Source organism: Nomascus leucogenys, chromosome 7b, assembly GCF_006542625.1.
Source record: "Nomascus leucogenys isolate Asia chromosome 7b, Asia_NLE_v1, whole genome shotgun sequence".
In the NCBI taxonomy this organism is placed as follows: domain Eukaryota; kingdom Metazoa; phylum Chordata; class Mammalia; order Primates; family Hylobatidae; genus Nomascus; species Nomascus leucogenys.
Genome location: NC_044387.1, coordinates 105704172 through 105722920, shown reverse-complemented (window position 1 = coordinate 105722920; position 18749 = coordinate 105704172).

Sequence of the window (18749 nt, the reverse complement as noted above, 5' to 3'; positions counted from 1 at the left end):
TATTTATATTTTTATAAATATTTTTAAATAATATTTATATTTTTATAAATATTTTTTAATAATATTTATATTTTTATAAATATTTTTAATAAATATTTATATTTTTATAAATATTTTTAATAAATATTTATATTTTTAAAAATATTTTTAATAAATATTTATATTTTTAAAAATATTTTTAATAAATATTTATATTTTTATAAATATTTTTAATAAATATTTATATTTTTATATTTAAATATTTACTTTATATAAATATTTTTTATATTTTTATATTTAAATATTTATATTTATTCTGTGACAGTTCCTTACACACACAGTTACGCTTTCCATTGCTCTTCATTCCTTTCTGCATGTCTACATTTCCATCCTCCTTTAAAACTCCCTTTAGTAGCTTTTTTTTTTGAGACGGACCTCCAGGCTGGAGTGCAGTGGCGCAATCTTGGCTCACTGCAAACTCCGCCTCCCGGGTTCACGCCATTCTCCTGCCTCGGCCTGCCGAGTAGCTGGGACTACAGGCGCCCGCCACCACGCCCGGCTAATTTTTTGTATTTTTAGTAGAGACGGGGTTTCACCGTGTTAGCCAGGATGGTCTCGATCTCCTGACCTCGTGACCCGCCCGCCTCGGCCTCCCAAAGTGCTGGGATTACAGGCGTGAGCCACTGTGCCTGGTAACTTTAGTTGTTCTTTAGTGCAGACCTGCAGGTCACAGACCTTCTCTATTCTATTTCTGAAAAATGTTCATTTCAGTTTCATTCGTGTAGAATATTGAAATCAGTAAAGCATACTAGGTTTACAATTTATTTTTCTTTGTGTTCTCTTATTGTTCTAAAATATACATAACATGAAATTTACCATTTTTAAGTATATGATTCAATGGCATTAATGACATTCATGATGTTGTGCAACCATCACCAATATCCATTTCCAGAACTTTTTCATCATCCCCAAACAGAAACTCTGTGCCCATTAAACAATAACTCCCCAGTCCCCTCTACTTTCAGTCCCTGGTAATCTCTATTGTACACTATGACTGTGACCATGCCTACTTGAGTACCTCGTATAAGTGGAATCGAACAGTATTTGTCCTTTTGTGTCTGCTTTCTTTCACTTAGCAGAGTGTTTTCAAGTTTTATCTATGTTACAGCATGTGTCAGAATTTCACTCCTTTTTAAGGTTGAATAGTATTTCATTATATATATATATATATGCCGTATGTTTTAATACATTAATTCATCGATGGAATTTTAGCTTTTTTCCCAAGTTCTAATCATTTCGAACACTGGTGTGCACACTAGTTATTTTAGCATCTTGACTTTCAAAGATTGTAATACTAATGATGACTAAATTGTCACCAAAGATTGTAAAAAAAATGCAAATATAATGATCCTTTGCATTTTGCACACACGTCACAATTTCAACTTCACAATCTATGGATGGAGCTGCTGTTTGGGGAATATAAAGACAAAAATTCCACCAACTGAACTTAGTTTTAAGGAAACCCGTTGTTGGGAGAGGAGTTCTACAGCCAAAGATTTACCTATGAATCACCACGTATGGAAAATTACTTTTCCAAAGAAGAACCAGACAAGTAGATGACCTCCTGATGTCACATTTCCCCTAATTCCTAAGTATTCTGTGAGGGAGAGCGTGTGTTCACGCCGCCAATGTGTCGAGATCAATGAGAGGTGCTCAATGAGGAAAGAACACTTGGTGGAATGTGGGTTGCCAATTACAAATCTCTGGATAAAATAGAAAATGTGACCATGTCTCCACTTGAAACGCCTAGTTAGTCAACAGATCGGGGCAGGGTAGAAAGACGAGTGTAATTATTTCAGTCTACTAGAAGAGCAAGAAAAAATGCCTTGGGGTCTATATTTATGCTTAGTAACTACTAAAACTAAAATGAATTAGTGTTTATCAGGCAAAGAAAACCAAAAAATCGGGAATTACACTCCATAACTGCCACAGTGGGTTTCTTCTTCATTTTTTATCAATATAATGTAAGCAAAATAATTGGAGAAATAAAAAGAAATGAATTTATTATAAAATAATGTATATTTTAATATTTATGTATGTCAGCATAGCTATAATAGAAGATAATAGGAATTAATCATTGTTAATGCAGTAGCTATAAATGCAGACTAAGGTGAGTGCATTATATTGGCCCCTCAGACACCTAAGAAGTGTTGCTTTTGGTGACTTCATTACATTTAGAAAAGTTGTGAACAAACCAAGTTTGTTCAAACAATCTATTTACGTAGCAGTTGAAGTCATAACACCTTCTATTTATATTAAACATTACAAAATCATTTTGCATTTTGCAAGCAAAATAGACTAGTTTTTATAATCATGTAGCTATAAACAGGTTTTTCACCTACATGAATATCTGGCAAGACCATTGAATGTGCAAGCAATGCAGGAGAATTCTTTTTTTTTTTTTTTTTTGAGACATGGTCTCATTCTGTCACTCAGGCTGGAGTGCAGGGGCACAATCACAGCTCACTGTGCAGCCTCAACCTCATAGGCTCAACTGATCCTCTCGCCTCAGCCTCCCGTGTAGCTGGGACTACAGGCATGTGCCACTATGCCTGGCTAATGTTTTTATTTTGTTGTAGAGATAAAGCCTTGCTATGTTGCCAGGGCTGGTCCCAAGGAATCCTCCCACTTCAGCCTTCCAAAGTGCTGGGATTACAGTCATGAGCCACCGCATCCGGTCAATACAGGAGAATTCCTCAATATGCAGGACTGTTTGGCACATTACAGATCGTTTCATATCCCTGGTCCGATTGCACTAAATCCCAATAGACTTCCCACCCCTGTAACAGCCATAACATAGAGGCAAATAATCCTCTGAAGTGTATTGCCGTCACTGAGAACTGCTTGTCCTTGAAGGTGATTAGATGGAATTTTTCTAGATAAGGAAGTGATCTGATGATGGCTCCTCAGGGCAATAGTAAGGGGTTAAGGGAAGAAGACCAGGGCACACATGTATGAAAATGTAATTTGTATGCTTCCACAAGTGGTAGGGACCTAGGCCAACCATATACCTGAAACCCAAAGATGGCAAGACCCTGAATAAGGATGTCTTTGTAGTTATTTAAGAATTCCATTTCCAGGTTTGCCACAGAGTGAGTGAGCCAAACTTGGAAATGGAATTCCTGGAAATAACTAAAAATATTAATTGTGGAGCCACTTGACTTTAAATTGTCCTTGATCCTGGGCAAGAAACACTGAAAGCAGCAGACACAATGTCTGAAGATTGGCACAGAGCCCTTTACCCAGTCACCTGGATGTGTAAGCCTGAGTTTTGTTTAGACATGAACCTAAAAGTTTCCCCTTACTTGTCGTTTTGCACCTAGATTGGGAACTGCATATGGATCTCTTGTTAAGCTAAGAAAAGTGAAGAAAAGCCTAAAACTACAGCATGTCACTGTGTTTGATAAAGCATGGTGGTCTGTCTCAAAAAATGTTATTTTGAGAATTCCTAGTCTTGTGTTCCTTTACAAGGAACAGAAAACAGATAGGCAGGCTGGAAAGCTGGACAACAGATTTAGCAGAACTTCTAATCATTTTAGGTGGAAAACGCATTTGTGGATGGGTGAATTATTTGGGTCCAGAAGTTAACATTATTGGGTGACATCAACACAAATGGCAGAGTAAGGACCTCTAAAAATTCTCTTCTCCATAGAAGTGACTAGAACAAAAGCACAATTGTCGGAATCAACTTTTTCACACATCTGGAAATTAACCCAAGTCTTGCAATAATCCAGGGAGCATTCAATTAATAAAAACGGCAGAATCTTGGTAAGAACAGTGAGCTCTGAGTGTTTTGTTAGGTTGGTGCAAACATAATTGCAGTTTTCTCATTGTTGGGATTTGCTATTTGATGTTGGAATACATTCTTAAATAAATGTGGTTATGTGATACATCATTTTAATGGGCATTTCTCACTTTATGCTTTTTTGCTACTGACTTATTACTTGCTATCTATTTTAGACTATGGAAATGATGTTAGACAAAAAGCAAATTCAAGCAATTTTTTTAATTCAAGTTCAAAATGGGTCATAAAGGAGCAGAGACAACTCACAACATCAACAATGCATTTGGCCCAGGAACAATGCAGTGGTGGTTCAAGAAGTTTTGTAAAGGAGACGAGAGCTTCGAAGAGGAGGAGCATAGTGGCAGGCTATCAGAAGGTGACAACAATCAATTAAGACCAATCATCAAAGCTGATCCTCTTACCTACACGAGAAGTCACCAAATAACTCAACGTTGACCATTCTACGGTCTTTCAGCATTTGAAGCAAATTAGAAAGCAAAAAAGAAATGTTTCTAATCTAGTTATAATGACTTAAAATTCACAGTCCAAAACTGTGATTACTTTTGTACCAACCTATTAAGTTCCCCAGTCCTATTTCCTGAGCCCCAGCTCCATGATAGCTTTGAAAACCAAAAGTCCTCATTCGTTATTAAAACCAGTAGCCTACTTTGACAAACTCCACATGGAATAAACTCAAAGAGATCCACACTTAGACACATCATAATCAAACTGTTAAAAGCCAAAGACAAAAGACAGAATCTTGAAAGATCAAGAGAGAAGCAACTCATAATGTACAAAGGATCCTGAATGAGAGTAAGAGCTGATTTCCCATCAAAAACCATGGCGGCAGAGGCAATGGGATAATGTATTCAAAATGCTGAAAGAAAAGGATTGCAAACTTAGGAGTCTATAACCAACAAGCTATCCTCTAGAAATGAAAGTTAAATTAAGACATTCCCAGATAAACAAAAACCAAGAGAATTTGTTGCTAATAGATCTGTCTTGCAAGAAATACTAAAGAGTATGCATCCAGTTGAAATAAAGACACTGGACAGTGACTCAAATCCACATTATTAAATAAAACAGCACTGGTAAAGGTACACATAAGTAAATATAAAAAAGAGTGTAAATATATATCCATATAAACACATATATATACACACACATATATATATCTATAGTAACCCATTTCTTCTCCTGTGTGACTTAAAAGACAACCACATAAATAGATAATTATAGACTGGGCGTGGTGGCTCAAGCTTGTAGTCCCAGCATTTTGGGAGGCTGAGGTGGGAGGATCACTTGATGCCAGGAGTTTGTAACCAAACTCAATGACATAGTGAGACCCCTGTCCACAAAAAAAAAAAAAAATTAATTAGCCAGGCATGATGGCATCTTCTTGTTTCCTAGCTACTTGGGAGGCTGAGGTGGGAGTATTGCTTGAGCTCAAGAGTCAAGGTTGCAGTGAGCTAGGATTGTGCCACTGCACTCCAGCCTGGGCAACAGAACAAGGCCTTGCCCTCTTAATTTGTCCTTTTAAAAAAAGAAATATAAATAAAATATATATAATATAAATAAAATAAATCTACATTTATATGTGTGTGTGTATATACACACACACATATATAAATATAAACACACACATATAAATGTAGATTTATTACATGTATCTGCACACACATATATACAAATGTAGATTCATATTATATATATTTAAGGCCAGGTGTAGTGGCTCACATCTATAATTCTAGCACTTTGGGAGGCCAAGGTGGGCAGATAAGCTGAGCTCAGGAGTTCGAGACCAGCCTAGGTAAAATGGTGAAACCCTGTCTCCACTAAAAATACAAAAAATGATCTGGGTGCGGTGGTGCATGCCTGTAATCCCAGCTACTCAAAAGGCTGAGGCACAAGAATCACTTGAGCCCAGGAGGCAGAGGTTGCAGTGAGCCGAGATTGTGCCACTACACTCCAGCCTGGGTGACAGAGCAAGACTCTGTCTCAAAAAAAAAAGAATTAAATTAAATTAAATTTTTAAAATAAAAAATATATATTATTATATATAAAATAATCTACATTGTAGATGAAATAAATCTTCTATATATAAAATAAATCTATATTGATGGTCACACAAACATAGATGTAGATGTAATTACATAGAAGCGATTTATATAACAATAACAAATAGATGTAATTTGTATAACAATAATAGCATAAAGGAGGTTGAAGAGAACAAAACTATATTGAAGCAAAATTTTGTAGATTATCGAAATTGTTATTAATATGAACTACATTATTATAAATTAAGATGTTAATTATAATCCTCAGGGCAACTACTAAGGGAAAAGATAGATAGATACTTACATACATACATACGTACATGACTTCCCCAAATTTCCCAAATGTATCTCTCAAGGGAATTAAAATGGTACACCAGAACATATGTATAAAAAACACTATTTAACACAAAATAAGGCAGTAATGAAAGGAACAAAAAATTAAAAAGGCATAAGATATAGAAAAAGAGCAAATAACAGAACTAAATCCAACTTTATCAAATATTATATTAAATGTAAATGTTTTAAACACTTCAATTAAAAGGCAGAGATTGGCACAATGGATTTATATAACATGATTCAGCTATTTGCTGCCTGTAGGAGACACATTTTAGATTTAAAGACACTAATAAATTGAAAGAAAAAGATGTACCATGCAATGGTAACCAAAAGAGAGCTGGAGGGTTATAATAATACCAGACAAAACAAGTGTTTAGAAAAAAAAAAGTTACTAAAGACAAAAAAAAAAGACATTTTAATGATAAAAGAGTAAATACATCAAAAAGATATAACAATTATAAACATATTGCACCTAACAACAGAGCCCCAAAATAAGTGAAACAAAAACTGACAGACTTGAAGGAAGACAATTCAACAATTATACTTTAAGACTTCAGTACTCCACTTTCAATAATGCAGTGAACAACTAAAGAGATCAACGTGGAAATAGAGAACTTGACCAACTCTACATATCAGCTAGACCCAAAAGACAACTATAGAAAATACCACCCAACAGGCCAGGCATGGTAGCTCATGCCTGTAATCCCAGCACTTTGGGAGGCCAAGGCAGGTAGATTACAAGGTCAAGAGGTTGAGACCATCCTAGCCAACACAGTGAAACCCCATCTCTACTAAAAATACAAAAAAAAATTAGCTAGGCATGGTGGCGTGTGCCTGTAGTCCCAGCTACTCGAGAGGCTGAGGCAGGAGAATCACTTGAACCAGAAGGTGGAGGTTGCAGTGAGCAGAGATCGGGCCACTGCACTCCAGCCTGGCAACAGAGCAAGACTCCATATCAAAAAAACAAAAAAAAATAAGAAAATACCACCCAACAATGACAGAAAACACATTCTTCTCAAGGGCATATGGAATATTCTTCAGAATAGACCATATATTAAACCATGAAATAATATCAATATATTTTTTAAAAAACTGAAATCATATGAGGTATGTTCTACAACCGACCACAATGGAATAAAATTATAAGAACCAAAGGAAATACGGGAAAGTCACAAATATGTGGAAATCAAGCAACACTCTTCTAAAATGGTTATCCACAGTTCAAAGAAGAAATCACAAGGGGAAATAGAAAATTATTTAAGGTGGATGAAAATAAAACACAACATTCTGAAACTTAAGGGACGCAGCAAAAGCAAAGTTTAAAAAAATAACTTTTAGCTATAAATGCCTACATTAAAAAGAAGAAAGATCTCAAGTCAATAGCTTAATTTTCTGTCTTAAGAAACTAGTAAAAAAAGAGCAAACTAAACCCAAACAAGCAGATGCAGGGAAATAATAAAGATAAGAGAGAAAATAAATAAAAATAGATAATAGAAAAACTGTGGGGAAAAAAAAAAAAAAGCTGGTTCTTTTAAAAGATCAGGCCAGGGACCGGGCGCAGTGGCTCACGCCTGTAATCCCAGCACTTTGGGAGGCTGATGCAGGCGGATCACGAGGTCAGGAGATCAAGACCATCCTGGCTAACACGGTGAAACCCCGTCTCTACTAAAAATACAAAAAAAATTAGCCGGGCGTGGTGGCGGGCGCCTGTAGCCCCAGCTACTCGGGAGGCTGAGGCAGGAGAATGGCGTGAACCCGGGAGGCGGAGCTTGCAGTGAGCCGAGATCATGCCACCGCACTCCAGCCTGGGCGACAGAGCAAGACTCCATCTCAAAAAAAAAAAAAAGATCAGGCCATTGCAGGTGTGAGCGGTGGCTCAAAGTAATCCCAGCACTTTGGGAGCCTGATGTGGGCAGATCATTGAGGTCAAGACTTTGAAACCAGTCTGGGCAACATGGTGAAACCCTGTCTCTACTAAAAATACAAAAAAATAGCTAAGCATGGTGGCGCATGCCTGCAGTCCTAACAACTTGGGAGACTGAGTCAGGAGAATCATTTGAACCCAGGAGAGGAAGGTTGCAGTGAGCCGATGTCATGCCACTGCACTCCAGCCTGGGCAACAGAGCAAGACTCTGTCTCAGAAAATTAATTAATTAATTAAAATAATTTTAAAAATCAATAAAATAGGTAAACCTTTAGCTAGACTAATGAAGAAGATAAAACGAGAGAAAACTCAAATTTCCAAAATCAAATATGAAACAGGGGACATTGTTACCAATCTTACAGAAATAGAAAAAAAATGTAAGGAAAACCTTATGAAACAAAATGTGTGTACATCAAAAAATTAGCTAAGTTGGACAAATACCCAGAAAAACACAAATTACCAAAGCTGACTCAAAAGGCAATACAAAATCTGAATAGACCTGTAAGTAATGAGATTGAAGTAGTAATCAAAAATTTCCCAAGAAGCAAAGCCCAAGACTGATTAATTCTACCAATTGTTTAAGGAATAACTAAGAGCTTCATAAACTTTTGTGTACAATATAAGAAGGATCACTTCTTCACTCATTCTACAAGAACAGTATAACCCTGATACTAAAATCAAGACAAGAGTACCGTATGGAAACTACCAAATCCAGCAATAGATTAAGGATTATACATGATAACCAAGTGCAGTTTATCCCAGGGTTACAAGGTTGTTTCAATACATGAGAATTAATCAATGTAATATAACATATTAATAGAATCAAATACAAAAACCACATAACATCTCAGTAGACACAGAGAATTTGATAAAATCCACCACTCTTTCCTATTAAAAGCAAAAAAAACAAAAAAAACACACTCAACAAAATAGGAATACCAGTGTACTTCCTCAAGCTGATGAAGGGCATCTACAAAAATCCCACAACTAACAAAAAACTTAATGATGAAAGACTGAAAGCTTTCCCTTTAAGATCAGGAACAAGACAGAGATATCTGCTCTCACCAATCCTATCCAAAATTGTACTTGAAGTTCTACCCAGGGCAATTAGGTAAAAAAGAAATAAGCCCGAGCGCAGTAGCTCACACCTGTAATCCCAGCACTTTGGGAGGCCAAGGTAGGCAAATCACCTTAGGTCAGGAGATCGAGACCAGCCTGGCCAACATGGTGAAACCCTGTCTCTACTAAAAATACAAAAATTAGCCAGGCATGGTGGTGCATGCCTGTAAACCCAGCTACTAGTGAAGCTGAGGCAGGAGAATCGCTTGAATGCGGGAGGTGGAGGTTGCAGTGAGCCAAGATTGTGCTATTGCACTCCAGCCTGGGTGACAAGAGTGAAACTCCATCTCAAAAAATAAATAAATAAATAAACAATAAATAAATAAATAAAAGGCATCCATATGGGAATGGAGAAAGTAAAAAGATCTCTACTTACAAATGACAGAATCATGTATATAGAATATCCTAAAGAATTCACATTAAAAGAACACAACTGGCCAGGCACAGTAGCTCATGCCTGTAATCACAGCACTTTGGGAGGCCGAGGCAGGCGGATCACTTGAGGTTAGGAGTTCGAGACCAGCCTGACCAACATGGTGAAACCCTGTCTCTACTAAAAATAGAAAATTAGCTAGGCATGGTGGCACACACCTGTAATCCCAGCTACTTAGGAGGCTGAGGCAGGAGAATCACTTGAACCCAGGAGGTGGAGGTTGCAGTGAGCCAATATTGCGCCACTGTACTCCAGCCTGGGCAACCGGAGCAAAACTCCATCTCAAAAAAAAACAAAACAAAACACACACACACACACACAACTTATTAGAGCTAATAAATGAATTCAACAAGGCTGTAGAATACACTATCAACATACAAAAAGTCACTTCATAATGAGTAATCTGATATTGAAATTAAGAAATTGGCTTTATGTACAAAGTAACAAGAATAAAATACTTAGGACTAAATTTAAAAAAGAAATGCAATACTTGTACACTAAAACTACAAATCATCATTGAAAGAAATTAGTGAAGACTTAAATAAATGAAAAGACACACTGTATTCATGTATTACAAGACTTACTATTGTTAGGGTGGCTGTACTCCTAATTTGAGGCACAGATTCAATGGAGTCTCTCTCAAAATTCCAGCTGCCATTTTTGCAGAAATTGACAAGATGACCCTAAAATTCATATGGAAATGCAAGGGATCTAGTAAGAGCCACAACAATCTGGAAAGAGAAGAACAAAATCGGGGATTCATACTTCTAGATTTTAAAACTTACTATGGTAATCAAGACCACCTGGAATTGGCGTAAGGATAAACATATAAATCAATGGAATAGAATACACTCAGAATAAACCCATATATCAACGGTCAGTTTTAGACAAGGATGCCAAGACAATCCAATGTGGGAAAGAATAGTCTTTCCAACAAATGGTTATGTGACAACTGAATATCCATATACAAAGGAATAAATTTGGACTCCTATCTCATACAACAAACAAAAATTGACTCAGAAGGGATTAGAGACCTAAATACAAGAGCTTAAACAATAAAATTCCTAGAAGAAAATACAGACGTAAATCTTCATTTCCTTAGATTAGGCAATGGTTTCTTAGATATGAAACTAAAAGCACAAGCAAAGAAAATAGTAGATAAATCTGACTTTATGAAAATGTAAAACTTAAATGTGCTTCAATGAACACTGTCAAGAAAGTAAAAAGATAACCCACAGCATGGGAGAAAATATTGCAGTCCTATATCTGCTAAGGGTCTGGTATCCAGAATTTTAAAACTCTTACAATTTAACAATAAATAACCCAATTTAAAAACAGGCAAAGATTTGAAAATACATTTGTCCAAAGAAGATATACAATTGGCCAATAACCACATGAAAAGATGCTCAACACTATTAGTGATTAGGAAAATACAAATCAAAATCACAATGAGATACTACTTCTCACTCGTTAGGATGGCTATAATTAAAAAGATAATAACAAAAGTTTTCAAGAACGTAGAGAACAAGGAACCCTCACATATTACTGGTAGAAATGTAAAATGGTATACCTGCTTTGGAAAATAGTTTTGCAGTTCCTTAAAATGTTAAACATTGAGTCACTTATATGATCCAATTTTTCATGTCTAGTATATAATAAAGAAAAATGAAAACATATGTCCACACTTGCACACAAATGTTCACAACAGCACGATTCATAATATCCAAACAGTGGAAATAACATTAAGGTCCACTAACTGATGAATGGATAAACAAAATGTGGCCAATCCATACAGCGGAATATGATTCAGCCATAAAAAGGAACGAAGTACTGATAGATACTACCACATGGATGAACCCTGAAAATAGTATGTTAGATTAAAGAATCCAGACACAAAGGCCATATGTTGCATAGCTTCATTCATAGGGAATGTCTAGAATAGGCAAATCCATAGACACTGAAACTAGGTTAGTGGTTGCCCGGGGCTGGGGGGGGAAGGTAGAGTGGGGAGTGGCTGCTAAAGGGTACAGGTTTTGGGGGGTAGTGATGAAAACGTTCTGGAATTAGACAGTTGTGATGCTCATACAACCTTATGAATATACTAAAAACCACTACATTACATACCATTAAAAGCTGAATTTTATAGTATGCAAATCGTATCTCAGTAAAATCAGCCAGTCCACGTATTTTATGGTTCCATTAATATCAAGCGTCCAGAATAGGCAAATCTGCAGAGACAGAAAATAAATTAATGATTGCCTAGAGCTGGGGGTTTGGGGTGAAATGGGGAATGATAAGTAATGGGTGCAGGGTTTTTTTTGGGATGACGAAAACATTCTCAAGCTGTTTTGTTGTAAGATTGTTCCAAAATCTGTGAATATACTATGAACCATTGAATTACACTTTAAATGGATGAAGTATATCTCATTAAAGCTCTTATTTTTAAAAAGAACACTAATATAAATATGTATGTGTCACTAATCTGTTAAGTATATACATTCCTAAGAACAGAAATGTTTAGGGTCAAATGAAACAACATGGTTAGAAATATTCTTTCTTATTTAGATGTTTTATAAATCCCTTTTCTGGAAATCATTGCTGATATAATATCAATAGCAAACACACAGCTCTTATTATATACTAAGCACTGTTCTAAATGCTTTACATGCATGAACTCATTCACTCTTCACAGCAGCCCTGTGAGGTAGCCACTCTTTGTCTTCCTATTTTACAGATGAGGAAACTGAGACACAGAGGTTATTCAGTTTCTCCTGCAGTAAATGGAGCCAGAATTTGAATCTAGGCAGTCTGGTTTTAGAATCCAGGCTCTTTGCTTTTCACTTAGGATAATCATAAGGTTTTCATGGAACCGCAAACCTCTCAGTAAGCTTTGTCAAAATTATCTCCTGGATTCCGTTTCAATATAACTTACTTCAGGTATTAGAGCCTAATGGTTACAAAAATGAGCTTTGGACTCAGGCAGAGGTGACATGAATCCCAGCTCTCTACCTTTCAGCTGTAAGAAACAGGGAAATCACAAAATCTCTCCAGACCTCAATTTCAACAACCCATAAGATTAGGATAATCCTACTTTACAGGGTTGTCGTAAGAATTAAGATAATTCATACCAAAATATCAAACACATCACCTATTAAGTAAAGTGTAAGTAATCCCTTAAGAAACTATTATTATATATAATTTTCACTATTCAATCCCAGATCCAAAATGATGTTCTTCTTTCTTCCCATTATTCTTTGGCACCAAAATCAAGGGTCAACTAAATGAGCACAACTATATCAAGCTGCAACGTTCACAGAACTGGATTCCTATTCCTGCAGATCCCAAGAGAGCTGATATTTCACACTGAAACTGATCAGGTTCATGGAGCTCACTGGAGCTTTTCTTCATCTGAGGAGGGCAGTTTTAAAAGCCTGATCTCACATGAAACCCAGCTCCACCAAAGACTCACTGACACTATCTGTTATATCCAATGGTAATTTCAAGGCAATTCTTAATTCTTTAAGGATTTAGAAGACTAACAGAATTAAAGTCGATTCGGAGTAAGATTTCCAGCTACTGACACATTATTTCTAATCCTTACAACTTTGCCAAATAAATATTTTACAGATGAGGGAAAGTTTCAGAGAGTTGGATTTTTGTACAGGGCCAAACAAGTAGAAGGAAAAAAGCATGTAAACTCACCAATATTCACTAGTAATAAGTAACATGGTTTGGAAATCTTTACACCTATGAAATTTAAACATTATTAAAATTCCTCCTCTCTATTGTATGGTTTTATTTTTATCACTGATAAGTTATAGTCCATGTTTGTTCTCTTTAGAATAAAAATCATTTCTTCCATGAGTGCTAGCAAAAGCAGTGTGGAATAATAAAAATACTAAGTAATACTGTCACTAAGAAGGTTGTCATGGAGAGAGCTCTGGATAAGGACTTGAAATGCAGGCGCAGCTCGGCCATCTGCAGAATGAGGAGGGGGGACAGGATGATCTCTGAGGCCTCTAATACTCAAATCATCAATGATCTGTTTTTTGACATTGTCTTCACCTGTGTCAACTAGGCTGGCCATTCCATTTAGTGAGGGCACCCTGTCAATGTGGCCAGGTTCTTGGTGCAATTTAGAAGTTTCTTTCTGTTCCATGGTCAGAAACGCCACCTCTAACTCATGCGTGGCTCACAACAGAAGTTAAGCAAGGAGCATGCATTTATCATTGCAAATTAATTAGCTCCATTGGAAGTACCTATTAATGGTATCTTTATATAGCAAGGGAAACATGCTATTATTATTAATGTAAAACAGGTGGCCTGAGGCAGTGCAGCTCTTTAAGTGTCTAAAAACTAGAAGGCAGTTTGGCATCAAAAAGAAAGGGGCTCTCCTAACTTTTAAAGTCAGATAAAAAAGGAAAAAGAAAAAAGGGGGCTCATGTGCTACAAGTTGAATTAAAGACTCCTCAGTCTGGAAGAGGCTACAGAGACTACTGCCTTTGATAGACTCAAAGTGATAACACCTACTCACCCGCAGTAAACTTCACAGACAGCACTGATCTGACCTAAGGGCCTTGTTACAGAGAAAGTGTGTTCCCCGTTGCTTCTGTCTCTGTCATCTTTACAAAATGGCCAGACCTTCACACATTCAAAGAGACTGTTAGTCCTCTGTCCTCCTCTTGGTCCAAGTCATGTCTATTACTCAATTCCTATTCTATTAACTCTATTCTTCAAGTTCTCTTTCCAACTTATTTTTTTGCACCCAGCCTGTCTTTGCCACTGATTCTTATTCCCAGCCTACAAACATGCTCAAGTACTCCACCCCATCCTAAAAACATCCCTTTCCCTGACACCTGCTCCTGCTCGAGCTACTTTGATATTTCTCTATGTCTAACCCTTTAGCACACCAAACTTGTTAGAGTTAAAGCAACTTCACTCTCTCAGTAATCCACCATAACACTAAATAAACCCTCTTAAAGCAGCAGTTAACTTCCTAAGAGCCACAGCTGGAGTTTACCTTGTTGGCTTATGGAGCTCATTCTCATATAGATGAAATCAGGTTAAAACTAACACTAAAGGCAACTTAAAGAAGGCTAGGGGGGAGAGGTGTTTGTATTCGGATAAAGCCTTTGAGTTGTGGAAGGAAGGCCCACTACCCACCCAAGACATCCTAAGTCACTAGCACATGGGTCCTCTCTGTGATCCAAACACAACTGCTCAAATTTATTTATTTATTTATTTTTTTTTTTTTTGACAGAGTCTGTCACCCAGGCTGGAGTGCAGTGGTGCGATCTCGGCTCACTGCAAGCTCCGCCTCCTGGGTTCAAGTGATTCTTCTGCCTCAGCCTCCGGAGTAGCTGGGACTACAGGCGCCCGCCACCACGCCCGGCTAATTCTCTGTATTTTTAGTAGACACGGGGTTTCACCGTGTTAGCCAGGATGGTCTCAATCTCCTGTCCCCGTGATCCGCCCACCTCAGCCTCCCAAAGTGCTGGGATTACAGGCTCGAGCCACCGCGCCCGGCCCCAAATTTCTTGTACCCTATGGGCAATCTGGTCATTTTTTCATGCTACTATAGATTTCATCTATGATTAATAATAGCCTTGTGATATCAGGTTTAAAAAAAGGTCTTATGAAACTGAAAACCCAGAAGTATTTTAGTCTGGTAATATGTTGCTAAGAATAGGTTCCCTAGCTTGTTTTTGTGCAATGCTCTTGACTTTACTCCAGATTGTTAAATCTGCAGCTGTTAGTCAACAGGTGAAGAGGATTCCCTAGGAGGAGCTGTTTGTTTGAAGATTTTTGAAATACTGTGACTCACAGCTTTTGTTTAAATTGGTACTTCAGATTTTAATTCCATCCTTTAGCAAATGATCTTCACAATCAAAAACAGTCAAAAGTTTTTTTCGGGGCAGTTGGTGGACTGACTGACATATGTGGACAGGGAAACCATACCCAGCCCCCTACAGAATATGCTCTACCCTCTATCTGACATGGGGCCGAGTGAAATAGAAAGTCTCACAAGAAGGAGGTTTTGCAGGTGGAGTGGATGCCACATCAGGAATTGCGAACTTTCAGCTCTAAAGATGTTTATACGGTCTCTCTACTCTTGTAAAATTTAGATTAAACACTGACCTACCCCCTAGAATTGTAATGTGTTATGGGTCGGGGCAGAACCAAAGTTTAGGAATTAGGAAGTCTGTTACTGGCCAGTTACAGAGTTTTTTAAAGTTCCCTAACCTTCTCATGTTTCCATATTCCCACATAAATCTGGAAACAACGTTTTTCCTAAAATTCTGCAACTTTCAATACCATGATGTATAAGAAAGAATATATCACCCACAACTTAATTATTGCGGTAATAATTACATTAAGGAAGGAGGAAATTTAGCATCTCCCAGAGTACTTCGGTTCTAGACTTTGTTTCCCTATTTCAAACAGGGTAACAAGCATACATCAGTGTCGCAGGAGCAGAAGTGTCAGGAGCGCCTGGGCAAGGGGACTCCGCATACTTTTGCCAGGTTTTTGTGGCTATCGCTGACCCTTTATTTCCTACATATTGAGAATGTGCATGCTGTAAAAGATACTGAGTCCTCAGCAGCAGCCAAAGAGGCTGGGGGAAGCTCAGAGGACCGGATCCCCAGCCTCACTGGGGAGAATGGTGTTTTCTCCACTTTGGAAGTCGAAAGGAAATTTAATTGTACTACTCCCCTTGACCTCAGTTAATTCTAATTATAATTTAATAAAATTGTCTACAATGCCACAAGAAAGTCAAATCTTCTAGAGCCCATTTTCTTTTTTTTTTTTTTTTTTCTGAGACAGAGTGTCGCTCGGTGGCCCAGGCTGGAGTGCAGTTGCACTATGTGGACTCACTGCAGCCTCTGCCTCCTGGGTTCAAGTGATTCTCCTGACTCAGCCTCCCGAGTAGCTAGAATTACAGATGTACTCCACCATACCTGGCTAATTTTTGTATTTTCAGCAGAGACAAGGTTTCACCATGTTGGCCAGGCTGGTCTCGGATTCCTTACCTCAGGTGATCCGCCCACCTCGGCCTCCCAAAGTGCTGGGATTACAGGTATGAGCCACCACGCCACACCTAGAGCCCATTTCTTTTCTGTTGTTGTTTTTTTGTTTTTTTGAGGCGGAGTCTGGCTCTGTCGCCCAGGCTGGAGCGCAGTGGCGCGATGTCGGCTCACTGCAACCTCCGTCTCCCGGGTTCAAGCAATTCTCCTGCCTCAGCCTCCTGAGTAGCTGGGATTACGGGCGCACGCACTATAGCCCATTTCTATAAGAAACTAATTAGAGGAAGTAAGCACTGAAACTATCATAAGAAGTTTCATTTCAATGAAAGCAAGCCATGTATTACTTATCTATTTTATGTTATTATATAGCAAATTATGATATCCTAGTGATAGTGATTTTGAATTTTAATTTTCTATGTGTAATGGTTTACTACAAAATAAATAATATATACTCGTTTAAAACTTTAAAGAGCACCATTCTCTGATGGGCAGGAGGATTAGCTGCGGGCACGCACCCAGTCCTTGTTAAAGGAGGTCGGGTTTCCCGTGAACACAACATCAATCCTGCACGTGATTCACCAGGTGCGTGAAAATTAACACGCTTAGACAAATGAAGACCACCGTCGCTTCCCACAGCTCTAATAAGCATATTTTAATACATGTTTAGGTTAAGTTCATTATTGGAAAATAAGAGTCTTCTTTTCATTGCAGCAAACAAAATTCCTTTCACAATATTGGTCATGGGCCGTTCAAATCCCCAAATGCTGAAACTCCTCTGAGGGATGCGCTGAAACGAGAGGACTAAGAATAAAAAAAAAAAAAAAAAAAAAAAAAAAAAACCGATGAAGTGGAGATGTGGAAAGGCAAAGGGAAAGCTCTCAGGTGTGTGTCCGTCCCCGGGCGGTCCCTTTCTCCGCACCGCTTTGGTCCGGCGGGTACTGCCGCGAGTCCGAGTGTGAGCAAGCCCGTCCTGGACAGCCGCGCGTGTGCGGGGAGGCGCCCAGGTGGGCTGTCCCAGGCCAGGTTCCCAGGGAAGCTCTCGGGGAGGCGTCCGGAGTGACGAGGCACCCACCGGGACCCCACCAAGGACCCCAGCCGAGCGCGCGCCGCCGAGGGTGGAGGTGGGGCCGGCGCCCCGGCTACCCGGTTACCTGGCGACAGGATGCCCTGCGCGGGGCGGCGGAGGGGGAACGTGCGGCAGTGGTTGCGAGAGAGATGAGCCGCGGCGATGAGCCCAAGTAAGAGTTGGGCGGGGCTGGGCTCCTCGGGGAGCCGCGGGAACGGAGGGCAGCAGAAGGGTATTCAGCAGGCGGCTCCCTGCTCGAAAACCTGGGACATCCCGGGTCCGCCCTTCTGCACTCGCCGCACATCTCCTGCTCGGCCCTAGGGCTGAGCACCCGCTGCGGCTCCCTGCGCCCGCTGTGGCTTACAGGCTGGCTGCGCGGTCTGCCGCCGCTGCCCGCCCAGCGCGCCCTCCGGTGGCCGCTTGCAGAGAGCGCCGCGCCCCGCCCCAGGCCCGGCCTGACGCCGTCCCGACGCCGTCCCGACGCCCCGCCCCAGCCTTCAGCCTTGACCCCGTCCCATTCCTCTGCCCCCACAGGTCCCGCCCAGTCTCTCCGCCCCATCCCATCCCTGCGCCCCGCCCCAGCCTTCAGCCCCGCCCCCTCCTAATTCCCTCCGCCCCGCCCTCCCAGCGCCATCCCTCCCCCCCGCCCCAGCCGTTAGCCCGCCCCATTCCTCTGCCCCCCCAGCCCCGCCCAATATCTCCGCCCATCCCAGCCCTCAGCCCCGCCCCAGCCCCATTCCCTCCGCCCCGCCCCAGCCTCAGCGCTGACCCCGCCCCATTCCTCTGGCCCTAGCCCCGCCCAATATCTCCGCCCATCCCAGCCCTCAGCCCCGCCCCAGCCCCATTCCCTCCGCCCCGCCCCAGCCTTCAGCCCTGACCCCGCCCCATTCCTCTGGCCCTAGCCCCGCCCAATCTCTCCGCCGCATCCCAGCCCTCAGCCCCGCCCCAGCCCCAATCCCTCCGCCC